Source organism: Ambystoma mexicanum, chromosome 3p (genome assembly GCF_040938575.1).
Source record: "Ambystoma mexicanum isolate Mex_15411 chromosome 3p, UKY_AmexF1_1, whole genome shotgun sequence".
NCBI lineage: Eukaryota > Metazoa > Chordata > Amphibia > Caudata > Ambystomatidae > Ambystoma > Ambystoma mexicanum.
This window is the reverse complement of record NC_090925.1, coordinates 782,764,745-782,783,317: the sequence shown is the minus strand read 5'-3', so window position 1 is coordinate 782,783,317 and position 18,573 is coordinate 782,764,745.

Sequence of the window (18,573 nt, the reverse complement as noted above, 5' to 3'; positions counted from 1 at the left end):
TTTCTCACGCGATTGGCCTGGGCGCATGTATTCCAGGGGCTCGCGGGTGGTATCACACGTGAATGGGCTGCGTGCGTGTATTTCAGGGGTGCGCGGGAAGATCCACATGCGATTGGGCTGCGTGCGTGTATTCCAGGGGTGCGCGGGAAGTCCCACACGCGATTGGCCTGGGCGCGTGGATTCCAGGGGCTCGCGGGTGGTTTCACAGGCGTTTGGGCTGCGTGCGTGTATTTCAGGGGTGCGCGGGAAGATCCACACGCGATTGAGCTGCGTGCGTGAATTACAGGGGTGCGCGGGAAGATCCACACGTGATTTGGCTGCGTGCGTGTATTCCAGGGGTGCGCGGGAAGATCCACACGCGATTGTGCTGCGTGCGTGTATTCCAGGGGTGCGCGGGAAGTTCCACATGCGATTGGCCTGGGCGCGTGTATTCCAGGGGCTCGCGGGTGGTTTCACACGCGATTGGGCTGCATGCTTGTATTCCAGGGGTGCACGGGAAGATCCACACGCGATTGTGCTGCGTGCGTGTATTCCAGGGGTGCGCGGGAAGTTCCACACGCGATTGGCCTGGGCGCGTGTATTCCAGGGGCTCACGGGTGGTTTCACACGCGATTGGGCTGCGTGCGTGTATTCCAGGGGTGCGCGTGAAGATCCACACGCGATTTGGCTGCGTGCGTGTATTCCAGGGGTGCGCGGGAAGATCCACACGCGATTGTGCTGCGTGCGTGTATTCCAGGGGTGCGCGGGAAGTTCCACACTCGATTGGCCTGGGCGCGTGTATTCCAGGGGCTCGCGGGTGGTTTCACACGCGATTGGGCTGCGTGCGTGTATTCCAGGGGTGCGCGTGAAGATCCACACGCGATTGGCCTGGGCCCGTGTATTCCAGGGGCTCGCGGGTGGTTTCACACGCGATTGGGCTGCGTGCGTGTATTCCAGGGGTGCGCGTGAAGATCCACACGCGATTGGCCTGGGCGCGTGTATTTCAGGGGTGCGCGGGAAGATCCACACAAGATTTGGCGGCGTGCGTGTATTCCAGGGGTGCGCGGGAAGATCCACACGCGATTGTGCTGCGTGCGTGTATTCCAGGGGTGCGCGGGAAGATCCACACGCGATTGGCCTGGGCGCGTGTATTCCAGGGGCCCGCGGGTGGTTTCTCACGCGATTGGCCTGGGCGCATGTATTCCAGGAGCTCGCGGGTGGTATCACACGCGAATGGGCTGCGTGCGTGTATTTCAGGGGTGCGCGGGAAGATCCACACGCGATTGGGCTGCATGCGTGGATTCCAGGGGCTCGCGGGTGGTTTCACACGCGATTGGGCTGCGTGCGTGTATTTCAGGGGTGCCGGGGAGTCCTACATGTGATTTGCCAGTGTGGGTCCTCCCAGGTGTTCCCTGTACACCCTCCACGGCCCCTGCAGGCAGCCCACACCACAGGGGACTACCCTGCATCCATGGTCATGTCCCGCAGGCAGCCCACCCAACATGGGCATGCCCCCCAGCAAAGGCACATGTCTCCTTGCACAAATAATCACCAACTCATGTTCCCCACCACCCCCACCCCCCAGCAGTGCAGGGGCACCCACCACCAGGCCCCCACCCATGTCGAACTCATGTTCCCCACCAACCCCACCCCCCAGCACTGTGGGGCACCTGCCAGCAGGCCCCCACCCATGTCCAACTCATGTTCCCCACCCCCCCCACCCCCCAGCACTGTGGGGCACCTGCCAGCAGGCCCCCACCCATGTCCAACTCATGTTCCCCACCCCCCCACCCCCAGCACTGTGGGGCACCTGCCAGCAGGCCCCCACCCATGTCCAACTCATGTTCCCCACCCCCCCACCCCCCAGCACTGTGGGGCACCTGCCAGCAGGCCCCCACCCATGTCCAACTCATGTTCCCCACCACCCCCACCCCCCAGCACTGTGGGGCACCTGCCAGCAGGCCCCCACCCATGTCCAACTCATGTTCCCCACCACCCCCACCCCCCAGCACTGTGGGGCACCTGCCAGCAGGCCCCCACCCATGCCCAACTCATGTTCCCCACCACCCCCACCCCCCAGCACTGTGGGGCACCTGCCAGCAGGCCACCACCCATGTCCAATCCATGCCCACCTGCACCTGGGTCCCAACAATCCCCAATCATGTCCGTAATGCCCATCCTCCCCTGCCAAAAGGGCAAACCAACTATCACACCCAACCACATATCAAAGGCAATTACATGTTACACCCCCATTTCAAATAATGCAAATGAACAAATGTCTGTCACACACAATGGCTGCAAGTGAATGACAAAACACCCAACATGACATGCCTGAAAGCAATGAGATGATACGACACATTGAAGAATTAAAATAATATGTATTGAACAGCAAGTAGAATGTAAATGAAATAAGAAAAAACACAAAGCAAATCAAACAAAACAAGATGAATGTCCAAGAAAATAATCTGAAAAATAAAAAAAAGAAAAATGAAGAGCCATGAAGAAGATCATCCCGGGTCCATGAGCCCAACCAAATTAAACCTAACTATGCCTACTAACTAAAAACTGAACTATATACAAAAAAGTGGTGCATTGTCCAATCGCAACCAAAAAAAAATTAAAAAAACAAAGGAAACCTAACCCTAACTATACAACTATATACAAAGGCAGCGGGCTATTCAGACGGCTCACTGGTTGTTGTCATGGGCCAGGGCATCATCGAACTCCTGGTCAATGGCTTGGAGGCGGGCATGTTCCCTGGCCCCGAGGTCCCGTAGGGATAACGCAGTGTCAAGCTCCAACTCCCTGCGAAGACCTTCGAGGCACTCTGTAAGAGGATTCAATTCAACACTACAGCTAAGTCAACGCCTAGTCTATAATACTGAATGAAACCCCTTATTGATATATCTTTATGTCCAGTTCATGCGTTCTGGATGACTACCCCTATATAACACCCCTCTGTTCTAATCCCCCTGACCCCACTGAGCCAAGAAGTAGTTCTGTTTTGCAAGTTAAAAGGTTGATTTGAGACTTTAAACAATATAGATATATATATCACACTTTATAATAAATTAATAATTGAATAGCACACTTAATCTGATATGATAAAGATTAACAACGGAGAATCTGGCACTAGCACACTTCTTGATAATCACTAAGGAGTTGACATGAAATGGATAAGATAGCAACAATACTTTTATGGTTTCAAATGGATGCAATGTGGAATGAAATGCAGTAAAGAAAATAACTTGATAGGATTTCAGCAAAAACAATGTAATCACTTTCTTGTACAATTCACCCCCCCCTTTTATGCAATGCAAGGAAATGGAAGGAAAAGCACACAGTTCTCAGAAATGCAATCAAATGTGATTCAGTTCACCCCAGCAAGCTTAGACAACAGAAGTTTAAAACACAACCCAAAATGCTTCTATATGTGCTGGCAATGGAGTGAAAAATATGCTAAAATGCTTTTAATTCCCCGTAGAGGTTCAGGGTGAGTGGTATCTAGTTAATATTAGTCCAGGCTCACACTAGCAATGATTCAGGGATGATTAGCAGGTTAAACGAATTTCTGGCAAATGGAAGGCAAGCAGCATCAGATTTTTACACGTGGAGAAATTTGCAAATCGCGGCAAAATTCGCGAATGCGTGTTCCGCGATTGCGGTAAAACTATACGGGGTAGGAATGTGGTTCTTGGTGCGATTAAAAGCTAAGATTCTAAGCTTTCAGATGAAAGTTACTGCAAGTCTCTAGCCCAAACGGTTACAGAGTTATGACCGATTTAGTAGAGGTCGTTTTTAGTTTTGCAAATTTTAACCGCAACACTTTTTCAGCTTTAAAAATGATGGCAGAATAACACAATTTCTAAGCTGCAGTTCTACTTAGATTAAAAATGGATTGAATTATATGATTTTAACTAAGAGATGTGTTCTGAGTTTTGCCGAGTACTCACAAGAGATTTTGAACCAGAAAGCGACTTGGTCACGGACTTCAGTCTGGTCAGGTCTTCCCGAGTTCCGCTCACAGCGCCTGGCCTCTGGAACTGCTCACAGCATCGGGGTCAGCACTCTCTCTCTCTGGGTACAGTACTGTTTCTGGATTCGGGAGATTGAGGGATTTGAAGTCTCTGTTTATCTTGGAGTCCAAGTGTTGGCTCTTTGAAGGTTGATGGAGGTAAGTATGGATTTTTCCGGCAGAGCTTCCAGCTGCAGATGGAAATGAAGCCCTCCACCTAAGTTTCAGTGGTCCATTTATATGTTCTGCAAGTGGGTGTGTGTGTTGGTCATAACTAAACTTGCCCCTCTCACTTGTCATTGGTCCAGCTTTCATTTCTCCCCTGATTGGGGGAGCTAAGTTGTGTCAGAGTGATGTCAGCCATTTATGATCTCTTGAAAAAACTCCCCTGTCATCTGTGCACCCAAATCTATATCTGATCAAAATACATATTTCACAGTTACACAGTTGTTTGAAATTACATACCCATGTCACATATCACATGAGGTATACTCTGTCCCAAATCTGCTGTTTCTAAGAGCTTGCATTCAAAAATGGCAACTTTTAGCACTTTTTAATGTGCTAAACAACATTGGATCTTCATTAAATTTTATACAACTGTTCCTCACATATCTACCCACATACCAATGCATTTTCGTTTGTCTAGCTGAAACAGGGAGTCTGTAATAGTAATAAACAGCAGGGTTTTGTCCCAGAATATCCCACAATTTGGAGTTTGGGCTTGAATTAAAGGTACATTTTTTAAATTAAGTCTCTCAAAGTTATACATTTCTGTCATTTGATTACAAAGAGTTATCAGTGTTTTTGTAAAATATATATTTTACTTTCAAATCAGTCCTCAGAGTGTTGGAGTCCGCCTCCAAGACTTGGGTGGGTCAGTCACATGCATCCTCTGGCAGGCAGGCCTTTCTTGACAGTAAAACAGTAAAAATCAACATATTCCTTTCAGAGGAAAGGGTCCTTTGTGTGGTGTCTGGCAAGCTGACATCAGGAGGCCAGGGAGCCACTTTGCATTTAATTAACAGAACCCTGTGATTTCCTGGCTCCTTGTGTTGAGTTCTGAAGTGTCAAGAGTTCTCAGGACAGGCAACCCCTTTGAACTTTTAATGACATGAGACCCCTTTCTTTGCACTTAGACAGTTTTGCAAGACAGCTCTCCTGTCAGAGTTTAGACCGCTAGTGCCGCCTTGAGGATTTTGTTGGTACTGCATGCAATTTTGGGATCTTTCTTGGATTAATGCATTCTAAACAGGAATGGTTCTTACATGGTAGTAAATCCTTGCTTAACATTGTTTTGATGGGGCTCCTTACAGTAAGATGGTTATGTGGAACCCCACAAAAAGGGTTGAATCTTTAAAGTGGTCCAATGAGTCACGATTTCAGCAACTTTTTGACATCAGTAACAGTGGATTTTGTTAACAAAGACCTTTCTTTACACTGGTGGGTGGCAAGTTAGGTAACCATTTTGGTGTGCGCACAAATGCGCAGCTCTCCTGGATTCTGGGATGAAATGATGGGCGGCGACAGCGCATCCCCATCTTTACCCACTCCAATGATTTATTTTTGTTCTGGGGTAAAATGATGGGCAGCGACAGCTTAATCCCCACATTCACCCCGTCTAATGATTCCACATGGGTCAAAACCCTCCACAAACCCCACCGCCCGACTGCGCTTTGACTTGAGCCGAGGGGGAGTCGGTTGCAAGGGAGGTTTTGAACCCCGGCGCTGGTATGTCCACATTATCTTCTTCCAATTCTGTAGATGGCACAGTTCAGCATCTTCCTCTCCATCCGGTCAGATCGATCAGTTCTCCTCGCCGGTCCTGATAGGAAGATTGGGCGGTACCCCGGGCCCGTTGCGTCTCTGCTCCCGGTCTCCGGATCGTCCTCCTTGGCCCGTCTCCCGGTTTTCTTTCTCCTAGGACGACAAAGGAAGAGCGGCAATACCTATCCATAGACATTTTTCCACCACTGTTGAGATAGTGGGGCAGCATATGCATTTCATCATAACGAAACATTACATTGTTATTTTGAAAAAAACAAAAAAAACAGTATAACTAAGAGACAGTTTCATGCGAATCACAATATTTAAGAGACTAGATGTGGTATGTTTTATGGTTGGAACTGAATTAGTCTGAGACAGTACCCGCTAGGATTCCAGAGGATTCCTCCAGTTGTTGCAGAGTGTGCCTGGGATGGCAACACTTCAACTGGTTTATGTGGACCCACTTGTCTTCCCCCGCTGCCAAAGGACCTTTGGGGATGTGGATTTTGTAGGCCACCGGGGAGATCTTGTCGATGATCTCAAAGGGTCCCTTCCACGTAGGCAAAAATTTGCGCTGCTTTGCCTGGTTTCTTTGGAAGTTGTATAAATAGACCCGGTCCCCCACCTGATATTCCTTCCTGGAAGTCTTCAGGTCATAGTGGGTCTTCATGCTATCAGCCGATCTTTCTAGATTCCGCTGAGCGTAAGCAAAAGCATGTTGGAGGTGTTTCCTTAAATTCTCCACATACTCATGAGTAGTGGAGGCATTTATCAGTGTCTGCTCTTGGGTCCTGTAGAGAAAATGCTGGGGAAGCACCATCTTGCGTCCAGTCATCAACTCAAATGGTGACATTTTGGTTGCAGATGAAGGGGTAGATCTGATAGCCATTAGGACCAGAGGTAATCGGATATCCCAACTTGGCCCAGAATCTGCCACAAACTTCTTTAATACGCTCACAATGGTTCGGTTATATCTCTCTACTGCCCCAGAAGAAGCTGGTCTATAAGCAATATGCAGCTTCCTTTTGACCCCCAGTATCTCCCACATCTTTGTCATTACTTCACTGGTGAAGTGGCTACCTCTGTCTGACTCAATCCTTTGAGGTAGACCAAAACGGGAAAAGATGTGGTTAATCATCAAGGCAGCTGCAGTTTCTGCCTTGCAATTTGGGGCTGGGAGACATTCCACCCACTTGGTAAACAAGCATGTCACAGTCAACATGTACTTATTCCCCCTAGCCGAGCGAATCACAGGGCCTACAAAGTCGATTTGTAAATCTGACCATGGCAGTGTCATCCCCCTCTTTTGGAGAGGCGCGAGGTGCGTGAGGGATGATGGCTGAAATTGTGCACACACAAGACAACCCTTCAAATATTGGTCGAGGTCCTGCCCCATGTGTGGCCAGTATGCAACCTCTCTTAAGATTTCCAATGTTGTGTGAAACCCCCTATGACCGGCAGTAGCCGCATCATGGGCGTGACTTAACATCAGGCTTCGGAATGAGGTAGGAACCACCCACTGGTCATGGCCAGCTTTGGATTTCCTTACCAACAAACCGTCTTGGATCCGGAACATTTTTGGACATTTCATCAACACTCTTAGGTCCTCTTTCCCAATGTAATCGGTATCCGTCAGGGGAAAGTTCTCAGGGTCCTCAAGGTGTTGGTAAAATTTACCAATTATTGGATCCCCCTTCTGAGCGGTAAGTAAATCAGCATCAGGGGTCTCCTTACTCCATTGTGCAATTGAAAGGTCGTTGTGAGCATTTGTCTGGGACCTAGTGATAGCAGTGACCTGGATTTCCCCCAACAGGGACTCAATCTCAATTAGATCCCCTTGGATGGCCCCGGTTTTGGCCAGCTGATCAGCTAAGTCATTTCCAGTTTTGTCTGGTCCCTCTACTTTGGAATGACCCTTGATCTTTTTCCAATAGATGGTCATCTCATTCGAGGTGACCAGATCATCAATGTTTTGGATCAACTTCCCATGTTTCAAGGGTTTGTTGTTAGCACATAACATGCCTCTGGTTTTCCAATTAACCAGGTGCTCCACGAACCCGTTCCGTACATAATCCGAATCTGTGATTATGACCAGTTCGTGGAGTTGATGCTGGACAGCAGTGAGGATGGCCTGATGCACAGCCATCAATTCTGCCACCTGACTACTTCGGGGACCAATTTTGTATCCAGCTGAGGGTTCTGGGGACTCATTCACCCATGCATTCCCTACGCCGGCCACCAGTTCTTTCTCCCCGTTGGTGTCAACATGGTAAGAGCATCCATCCCCATACACAGTGGGCATTCCCTTACACTTGTCTTCTTCAAAGACTTTGTGGGGGAATTAAGGTATGCCTCCATGTTGTCCTTTATTTTTAGACTTTCGTCCTCGAGACAGTTTTCTCTGGCACAATCATGCAAGTCAGCCAGACCTTGCGCGAGGGGACTCTTCTTGTTTTGGCCATATCTGACCTCCACAGGAAAGCCTTGCATTGACAGAATCCAGGAAGTAATTCGGGAATTACTCACATTTCCGGCCCGGATTCTGTCACTTTGGAGATATTGCAGAGGCTGGTGTAGAGTCTCCACTATGATGTGTTCCCCCTGGATAAACGGGCGGTAATTCTTCAATGCCCACACCGTTGCCAGGAGTGCCTTCTCACAATCGTTGAATTTTTCCTCCACAGAGGATAAAGTTTTGCTCGCATAGGAGATTACTTTATTGACCTTGTCATGCTTTTGGTATAATACTGCCGTCAAGCAGTTATTAGAGAACCCCGTCTCCAGGAAGAACTCCTTGTTTCTGACAGGGTAAGCTAGGCAAGGCGCTTGTGAGAGGCTTCTTTTGAGTCTTCTTACTGCCTCGGATTGTTCTGGACCCCATTCCCACTTGACCCCCCCCTTCAGGAGATGAATCAGGGGTCTGGTAATCTCTGCGTAGCCCTCAATGAACTTTCTGCTGTAATTAGTCAGTCCAAGGAGGCTCCTTAGTTCTCGCAGAGTTGTGGGGTTTCAGTTTCTGAAGTGCTTCCACTTTCTTTTCCTGGGGACAGAGACCCTGAGGAGTAATCTCATGCCCCAAGAAATTAACACGGGTTCTACACCACTGTGCTTTCTGAAAGGAAAGTTTTGCTCCGGCGGCCCTCAACTGCGTCAGAACATAACGGATCTCCGCTATGTGTTCCTCCACAGATGAACTTTTGATGAGGACATCATCTACATAAGCCAGGTTACCCCTCGCACCCAGGTCGGGCATGGCCTTATGTAGGAAAATATTGAACTCATTACCGGAGTTGAGGTATCCGAAGGGAGTCCGGGTCCATGTATACTGCTGGCCCCCAAAGGTAAAAGCCAGTTTGTATTGGTCCTCCCTACTGACAGGCACGGTCCAGTATCCATTGGTCAGGTCTATTGCAGTGAATACCTGTGACCCCTGGATCTGGGCCAGCCCTTGGTCAATGTAGGGCAGAGGCCATCGGGAAGTATGGACCCGTTTGTTGAGCTCCCTGAGGTCAGCGCAGAGTCTCCACTGGCCGTTTGGCTTCAATATTCCCAGCACCGGATTATTGAAGGTGCTGTGGACTGGACGGATTATTCCCCGGGACTCAAGGTTCTTAATTATTTCAGTAAGGGACTCCATTGATGCAAGAGGCAAGCGATATTGCTTCACAAACACAGGAGTCATGCCAGGGTCCGTGGGGATTGTTGTTGTGTGGATGTCAGTGCGACCACAGTCATATGAGTCTACCGCAAAGAGATCTTGGAAATCCAAGAAAACTTGTTTCAACTTTTGCTTTTGTTCCAGAGTCACACAGGCATCAGCTAGGTTGACTCTCTCTTCCACCATCTGCCTGAAGCCTGGAAAGACTTCTGGTTTGGCTATTTCAGCGGCCTCCTCCAGCTGGGTGGAGAAGTCCCTGGTCAGAGTGCTGATTTGGACTGGAGGCTTCAGGTGGGAAAGGCAGCCCTCATGGACTTGGAAAATCACCTCATCCCTCCTGAAGTCACAAGTCACATCTTCCTTACCATAGGGGCAGGAAGTGTACACCAGGAAGTTCCCCCCATGCCGGGTAAAAATCCTCTCTGGTGTTGTATTGTCATCCCTGTCACTGTCAAAACAGTCCTTGGGGATTGGTCCTAACAGTTCATTTCCAAGATCAATGGAGAAATGTCGGTCATCAACCGCCATTCCAATAATGGTGCCTGCGGCTAGGGTAATACTCTTTAAGTCGCTGTTATCCACCTCTATTGGAATGGTGTCATGTTCTATGTTGACTAATGGTGTTGGGTTTACCCCTAACCCTTGCTGTTGGAGAGAAGCATTTAGATGTATGTAAGCATCAGGGTTTTGCAAATATTGTCCTCTTTTAACTTTCACTTCCAGGGAGAATTGTCGGGTCCTTTCTGGGATGGTGACTTCCTCTTTAATCTGAATTTCAACTGCATAAGGTAGCAATTGGGCTGACCTAAATGCTTTTTCTGGATCATCAAAGCCCATGGGATTATCCGCTAATCGGGACCAAGCTTTGAAGTTTATTAGGTCCAAACTAATGGCAAAGCGATTGAGAATGTCACTGCCTAAGTAAAAGGCGGCAGGGACGTCTCGCACGACCCAACAATTGTGGACTATGCTCTTGTTGCCAATGGAGATTTTGAGCATACACCTGCTTGGCAGGAGATGTTTGGAATTAGGTGCTTCCAGGTCCATTTCCCATTTGTCTATCAGTTTGAAGGTGGGAATGGCTGGATCTTTTGGGAGTTGGCGGAACATGGCTTCGCTGATGAAGCTCTTACCGTTGTTCACATACACTCGAGCGAGAACAGAGTCCTTCCCATCATTTAACTGGACAGGGATGAACAACTGCTCTCCAATTTGCTGAATATCAGCCAGGCTCTGAGCTGATTTCACATCTTCCTGGACTATAGAAGTGGTAGTTTCTGATTGTGGATTAGTATAGAATTTCAGAGTGTTTCCTTCCAGTGTGGAATACCACCTTAAACTGGAAGGAAGGTTGATTTTCAGAAATAGAGAGGACCCCCCATCACCAGTCTGTTGTCCTACTGCTATTACTGTCACGTCTGGAATTTGGCTATTCTGGAAGTGAAATTCTACTTGGTCAGATTTGTGTTCAACCATGTGGCAGGTGCCGTTTAAACTAACATGGTTGACACTCTGTTTTAATTTTATTGGTCGGCTAGTCTGGGTCCAGAGGACCTTGTTTACACAATCTATTAGGGGTGACAACCTTCTCAGGAGGTCATTCCCTAGTAAACAAGGGGTGCCCTCTGGGGTCACAACTATGACCGGGTGTTTCAACTTATGTCGCCCAATTTTAATGTCCAAATTTGCCGTCCCCTCGACGGGAATTTCCTACCCGTCAAAGTTCTGGAGTTGTCCAGGAAGTGAGGTGAGAGGAATTTGGTAATTCCCTCCCCTTCCTGCATTCAGTTCATCAAAGGCCCTTCTGGACAGAAGGGTAGCTTGAGATCCCGTGTCCACCAGTGCCAAAATTGTCCCCTGCCCCTGTACTTGTACCGGGGCATAGTATCTTCCCTCCTTCTCCTCAAGGGGGCACAGATAATGCACATTTTTGGACAACTGGTGGGCTAACTTTCTGGTTTTGGACATCGCTAGCGAAGAGATTTGGGCGGAATTCTGTGGAGAGCCTTGGGAATCTGAAAGAAAAAGTTGGCAACTGGAGATCAGAGCCATTGTGGGTTCCCCTGGCTCCGGTTCCGGGCCGCCCCCCCCCTTTTTGGAGGCAGTCACCAGGATGGGTTTGAACCAGGGGATTTTCTTGCTGTTGGTTCTGGGATGAGATGGTGGGCGGCGGTAGCTCCGTCTCCACATCTCCCCAGTCTGGATTTGCATCCCTAGGGACCCATTTTTCTTTGGGAGGAGTTCCCCCCTCTCTGAAGGAGAAGATCCTTTTCCCAGGATCCTCTGAGGATCCCTCTCCCTCAAATTGGAAGATCTGTACCTCCTCCTCAAACTGAGTCTGTTTGGGTCTTTTGTTTCTCCTACCCCCCCTCTGCTCCTTAGGAGGCAGACTTTCAGGGGCAAGAGATTTTGTTTCCGGTTCCTGGGTTTCCAGGGGCTGTTTACAAGTGAGGAAGGAAGCTTCCTCCAAGGCTTTACACCCCCCTTCCCTTTGTGCCGCCTCCCTGGGAACCGGTGAGTTATCGGGGTGCTGCCCCCGTCATTGTTCTGGAGCACCAGGTCCAGAGTTGGGTGCGTTCTGCGCCGGCACACCCATCTGAGGGTTCTGCTGAGCCCTCAGTATGTGACCCAGATCCCGCGCCATGTTTTGAACCTGGCGCTCTAACTGGGAAACCCGCTCAGGCTGATACGGGGCCCTGTTTTCTCCCCTGGGCTGATCCCGGGAAGGGTAGCTGTCCCTCCTCTGGTAATACCCCGGGTTGGGAAGATTTGGGTACCCCTCCACCCTTGGCCTCCCCTCTCCCGGATTCAGTGGTCTGGGCTCAGGGAATTGGGGAAAGAAGGATGGATGGTTTTGGGGCTGAAAGTCGGGTGGATATCTGGGGAAAAAGTTCTGCCCAGGGTTTGGTAAATTTCTGCCCTCCTGTGGGAAGTTTGGAGGGAAGTTCCCTGGGTTAGGTGCTTGGCTGGATCCCCCCCCCCTTGGGCTGGAGGAGTCCACACATAACCCAGGATGGGTCGATTTCCCTTGTAACGGGGACTTACATAATCAGGAGAGCGAGGGACCCCATTTGTGGGGCTGCCTCCTTGGCTCCCTGTCTGTGACTGACCCGAGGACCTCCTGGGCCTAGCATTATTAGGTGCAGGTAGGTTTTTAGGCCCCCCCATCTCCAAATCCAAAACGGGGGTGACCTTTACCTCTGCCACCTTGGCAGCAGCAGGGGTGCTGTTGGCTTTGGGGTTTTTCTGGGCATTACTTTTGCTATCTTTCGGTTTCTGCACCTCATAGATCCGGGTAGCCTGTTCAATGACCCAGTCTAAAGATCTTTTCTCGTGAAAATCCCTCACGAGCTGGGTCATGATATATTTGGGCAAGGCATGGAAAAACGTATTTATAAATTCTCTGCTATCCGTGCGCACCCTTCTTGTGGTCTGTGCAAAAAAAAACGCTTTAACTCCTGCACAAATTCTTGTGGGGCCTGATCCTCCCCACATTGCAAATTGTAGGCTGCCTTGCGAGCCTCTTGAGGATTTCTGTGAACAGAAAAATGTTTCAAAATGGCCGCCTTATAGGTGGACCATCTTAAATGATTTTGGTCCTCCAGCCCCGCAAAGAAACTGGAGTATTCCGGGGAGAAGGTCCACTTTACATATTGAATACAGCTTTGGTTGTCCTTCAAATGGAAAGTCTCCATCATTTGTTCAAACAACTCTAAGTGCTCCCAAACAGAATACTTAGCGTTCTTATGGTAAGGCGTGATGACGCTCCTGATCGCCTTAATCTGCTTTAAGGGGTCCTTAAGCAAGGCCCTTTTTGCCTTATTGGCCTTTTTGGTTCGGGTAACCCTTGTCCATTCGTCCTCGGACTCAGAGGCACTGCTCCCAGAGGTTCCCGTCTGTTCTTCCAGGTTTTCCCGGATTCTGCGAGCCTGGGAATGGCTGGCAGAATGTGGGGACCTGGTCTCCTGTGTCCTGCGCAGTTCAGAGGAGTCTTCAGATTCCTCCTTGCTGCCAGGATTTGATGGGTACCCCCTCCACTGACCTAACTGGGCAGAGGTTTTCAGGATGCCCTTAATGGGCCTACTCTCCTGGGGTTCCCCATTGAACTGTACTGTACTTGGGTGCCCATACCCGGATGCCCACCCCTCCATTCCTGAGTGGTACTGGCCTATGAGCCCCATACTCTTAGCTGGATAGTAATCTGCCATCCCTGTGGCCCTGTGCTCATGTGCGCCAGGGGACATGGGGGTGGTAGAGTCCAGGGACTGGGGGAGATGAAGGCCCCTGATGTTAGGGCTCCTGCGGTTATGGTCAGGAGTCTCTCTTTCCCAGCGGACCTCATCTCTATCCGCCCCTGCTCCCTGTTGCAATGCAAGAGCCTGCATTTGTGCTTTCAGTTCCTCAGTCAAGGCCTTACTAGACTCTATCAGTCTCTCCTGCATCGCTACCTGTTGTTGGAGCCTATCATTGTGTTGACAGAGGGCCTCATTTTCCCTCTGTGCTTCCTGGTTGGTCCTGGAGAACTGGGCCAGTCTTTGCTGCAGGAGGTTTACCTCCTGAGTCCCATCCCTACCGGCCTGCTCCTTTCTTGCCAGAGCATCTTCCACCCTTCTGGTGTGCTCTACCAAGTTCTGGTTTTCTTTTTGGAGGTCACCCAGCCCCTGGAGGGCCAGGTGATTTTCTTCAATTTCCTTTTTTAAGTGGCAGACTTTCTGGCCTAAAGTGTCTCTTTCCTGACTGAGAGCCTGCATCTGTGCTGCCAGGTCGTCCCTCTGCCTTTGAAGGGCACCAGCTTTCCGGCGCTCTTCATCAAACTCTGCCTGGGTATCCAGGTCTTTCAGAATCAGTTTATTGCTTTCTGCCTTTTCCCTATCTAGGTGGCCTTGCAGGGTGACTACCTGCTCAGCACATACCCTGTTGAAGTCCAGTTGTTGCTCCAGCTTTTTCTGGCTTTGCAGTAGGGAGTCCAAACCTTCTTGGTGTTCCTTCTGCAAGGCCCGAAATCTGGTATCCTGTTCTGACTTTTCCTTTTGCAGCACATCCATATCCTCCTTTATTTTAGTGATGTACTGTCTGGTCTCATTTTCTGACTCCTGGCTCCTGTGCAGCCTTTGCTCAGAAGAGTCCAGATCAGATTGGGCCTTCTCTAACGCCATCTGTTGTCTTTTTGCCAGATCATGGCCTTCAGCACATTTATTCTGTATGGCCCCCATATATAAATATAAATATGCCGCTATCCTAACAATCTTGTCGTGTTCATCTTTGGCCTTAGGAGCCATATATAGTTCACTCAGGGCCACATGTAATGGACCCTGATCTCTCCATAAATCTGACCCTGTTTCAGTGACCTGTCGCGTGATGGCCTGCAACCAGGCATCCTGGCCCTGCTCAGCCCATTCACCTCTCACAAATAGTTTATGTAAGAAGTGCTCTCTGGCTATTTTCATATCTACCAAGGTCGTCATTCTAGAGATTGGTCTCTGTCCTGACTTACAGAAGTTAGTATTTTATTTTTGCAGAACAGAACTTTTCTTGGAGTGTCCCTTTTGAGGAATGCTTCACAGCGTAATGCAGCGTGGTGATCCGACTGGATGTATGTATCCCGTCAGTTAGCACACTGTATTAAGCTGCACAAGTGGTATTCTAACCCAAACGTCTGGCCCGAGCCCCCAATTTGTAAGAGGATTCAATTCAACACTACAGCTAAGTCAACGCCTAGTCTATAATACTGAATGAAAACCCTTATTGATATATCTTTATGTCCAGTTCATGCGTTCTGGATGACTACCCCTATATAACACCCCTCTGTTGGAATCCCCCTGACCCCACTGAGCCAAGAAGTAGTTCTGTTTTGCAAGTTAAAAGGTTGATTTGAGACTTTAAACAATATAGATATATATATCACACTTTATAATAAATTAATAATTGAATAGCACACTTAATCTGATATGATAAAGATTAACAACGGAGAATCTGGCACTAGCACACTTCTTGATAATCACTAAGGAGTTGACATGAAATGGATAAGATAGCAAGAATACTTTTATGGTTTCAAATGGATGCAATGTGGAATGAAATGCAGTAAAGAAAATAACTTGATAGGATTTCAGCAAAAACAATGTAATCACTTTCTTGTACAATTCACCCCCCCCTTTTATGCAATGCAAGGAAATGGAAGGAAAAGCACACAGTTCTCAGAAATGCAATCAAATGTGATTCAGTTCACCCCAGCAAGCTTAGACAACAGAAGTTTAAAACACAACCCAAAATGCTTCTATATGTGCTGGCAATGGAGTGAAAAATATGCTAAAATGCTTTTAATTCCCCGTAGAGGTTCAGGGTGAGTGGTATCTAGTTAATATTAGTCCAGGCTCACACTAGCAATGATTCAGGGATGATTAGCAGGTTAAACGAATTTCTGGCAAATGGAAGGCAAGCAGCATCAGATTTTTACACGTGGAGAAATTTGCAAATCGCGGCAAAATTCGCGAATGCGTGTTCCGTGATTGCGGTAAAACTATAAGGGGTAGGAATGTGGTTCTTGGTGCGATTAAAAGCTAAGATTCTAAGCTTTCAGATGAAAGTTACTGCAAGTCTCTAGCCCAAACGGTTACAGAGTTATGACCGATTTAGTAGAGGTCGTTTTAGTTTTGCAAATTTTAACCGCAACACTTTTTCAGCTTTAAAAATGATGGCAGAATAACACAATTTCTAAGCTGCAGTTCTACTTAGATTAAAAATGGATTGAATTATATGATTTTAACTAAGAGATGTGTTCTGAGTTTTGCCGAGTACTCACAAGAGATTTTGAACCGGAAAGCGACTTGGTCACGGACTTCAGTCTGGTCAGGTCTTCCCGAGTTCCGCTCACAGCGCCTGGCCTCTGGAACTGCTCACAGCATCGGGGTCAGCACTCTCTCTCTCTGGGTACAGCACTGCTTCTGGATTCGGGAGATTGAGGGATTTGAAGTCTCTGTTTATCTTGGAGTCCAAGTGTTGGCTCTTTGAAGGTTGATGGAGGTAAGTATGGATTTTTCCGGCAGAGCTTCCAGCTGCAGATGGAAATGAAGCCCTCCACCTAAGTTTCAGTGGTCCATTTATATGTTCTGCAAGTGGGTGTGTGTGTTGGTCATAACTAAACTTGCCCCTCTCACTTGTCATTGGTCCAGCTTTCATTTCTCCCCTGATTGGGGGAGCTAAATTGTGTCAGAGTGATGTCAGCCATTTATGATCTCTTGAAAAAACTCCCCTGTCATCTGTGCACCCAAATCTATATCTGATCAAAATACATATTTCACAGTTACACAGTTGTTTGAAATTACATACCCATGTCACATATCACATGAGGTATACTCTGTCCCAGATCTGCTGTTTCTAAGAGCTTGCATTCAAAAATGGCAACTTTTAGCACTTTTTAATGTGCTAAACAACATTGGATCTTCATTAAATTTTATACAACTGTTCCTCACATATCTACCCACACACCAATGCATTTTCGTTTGTCTAGCTGAAACAGGGAGTCTGTAATAGTAATAAACAGCAGGGTTTTGTCCCAGAATATCCCACAATTTGGAGTTTGGGCTTGAATTAAAGGTACATTTTTTTAATTAAGTCTCTCAAAGTTATACATTTCTGTCATTTGATTACAAAGAGTTATCAGTGTTTTTGTAAAATATATATTTTACTTTCAATTCAGTCCTCAGAGTGTTGGAGTCCGCCTCCAAGACTTGGGTGGGTCAGACACATGCATCCTCTGGCAGGCAGGCCTTTGTTGACAGTAAAATAGTAAAAATCAACATATTCCTTTCAGAGGAAAGGGTCCTTTGTGTGGTGTCTGGCAAGCTGACATCAGGAGGCCAGGGAGCCACTTTGCATTTAATTAACAGAACCCTGTGATTTCCTGGCTCCTTGTGTTGAGTTCTGAAGTGTCAAGAGTTCTCAGGACAGGCAACCCCTTTGAACTTTTAATGACATGAGACCCCTTTCTTTGCACTTAGACAGTTTTGCAAGACAGCTCTCCTGTCAGAGTTTAGACCGCTAGTGCCGCCTTGAGGATTTTGTTGGTACTGCATGCAATTTTGGGATCTTTCTTGGATTAATGCATTCTAAACAGGAATGGTTCTTACATGGTAGTAAATCCTTGCTTAACATTGTTTTGATGGGGCTCCTTACAGTAAGATGGTTATGTGGAACCCCACAAAAAGGGTTGAATCTTTAAAGTGGTCCAATGAGTCACAAAGACCTTTCTTTACACTGGTGGGTGGCAAGTTAGGTAACCATTTTGGTGTGCGCACAACTGCGCAGCTCTCCTGGATTCTGGGATGAAATGATGGGCGGCGACAGCGCATCCCCATCTTTACCCACTCCAATGATTTATTTTTGTTCTGGGATAAAATGATGGGCAGCGACAGCTTAATCCCCACATTCACCCCGTCTAATGATTCCACATGGGTCAAAACCCTCCACAACTCAGCCCCCCTCAGCGCCCTCCGCATGGAGTCCTCCGCCCTGACCATCGTGAACCGTTCCTCCTCTGCCCGCTGCCGCTCCGCACCTATCCGCTGGCACAACCGCTCCCACACGGAAGACACTCCCATTCCAGGGTTCTCCTGCCCTCCGGCCGATGCCTGCACCCCTGATGTTGATGGCCCCGAGCCATGATGCCTCCCACGTTGAGCCTGCTGCTGCCTCCGACGCAACTGCCTGTGCCAGCACAACGGCATCCAGGCTGATGGAAACCACCGACGCCGTCGTGCACGTGCCCTGCCCGATGATGCCGTCACATCCTCCATCTGCTGGGGTCCAGTTGCTGTGGTGTCCACCCCTGCTGGACCTCTGACTCCCGACTGTGGCAGGGATAGGATCCCCACCGAGCTGGCTGCATTGGTCAGGGCAGGTCCACAGGGGGCCCTGGTGGCATCTGGGCCGGAAGACGGCAAGGAGAACGACTGGCGTATAGTCTCCACAGAGGAGGAGAGGGCCGCCAGATTGGCCGACACATGCAGGAAACCCCCGAACATGGCCGATCCCAATTGGGCCACGTCGGCACGGTGCTCTTCGTGATGACGTGCGTGCTCCTCGTGGGAAGCACGCATGGCATCACGAATCACAGCCGTGCGCATCGCGACCCCAATCAGGACCATGTCCACACGCCCAG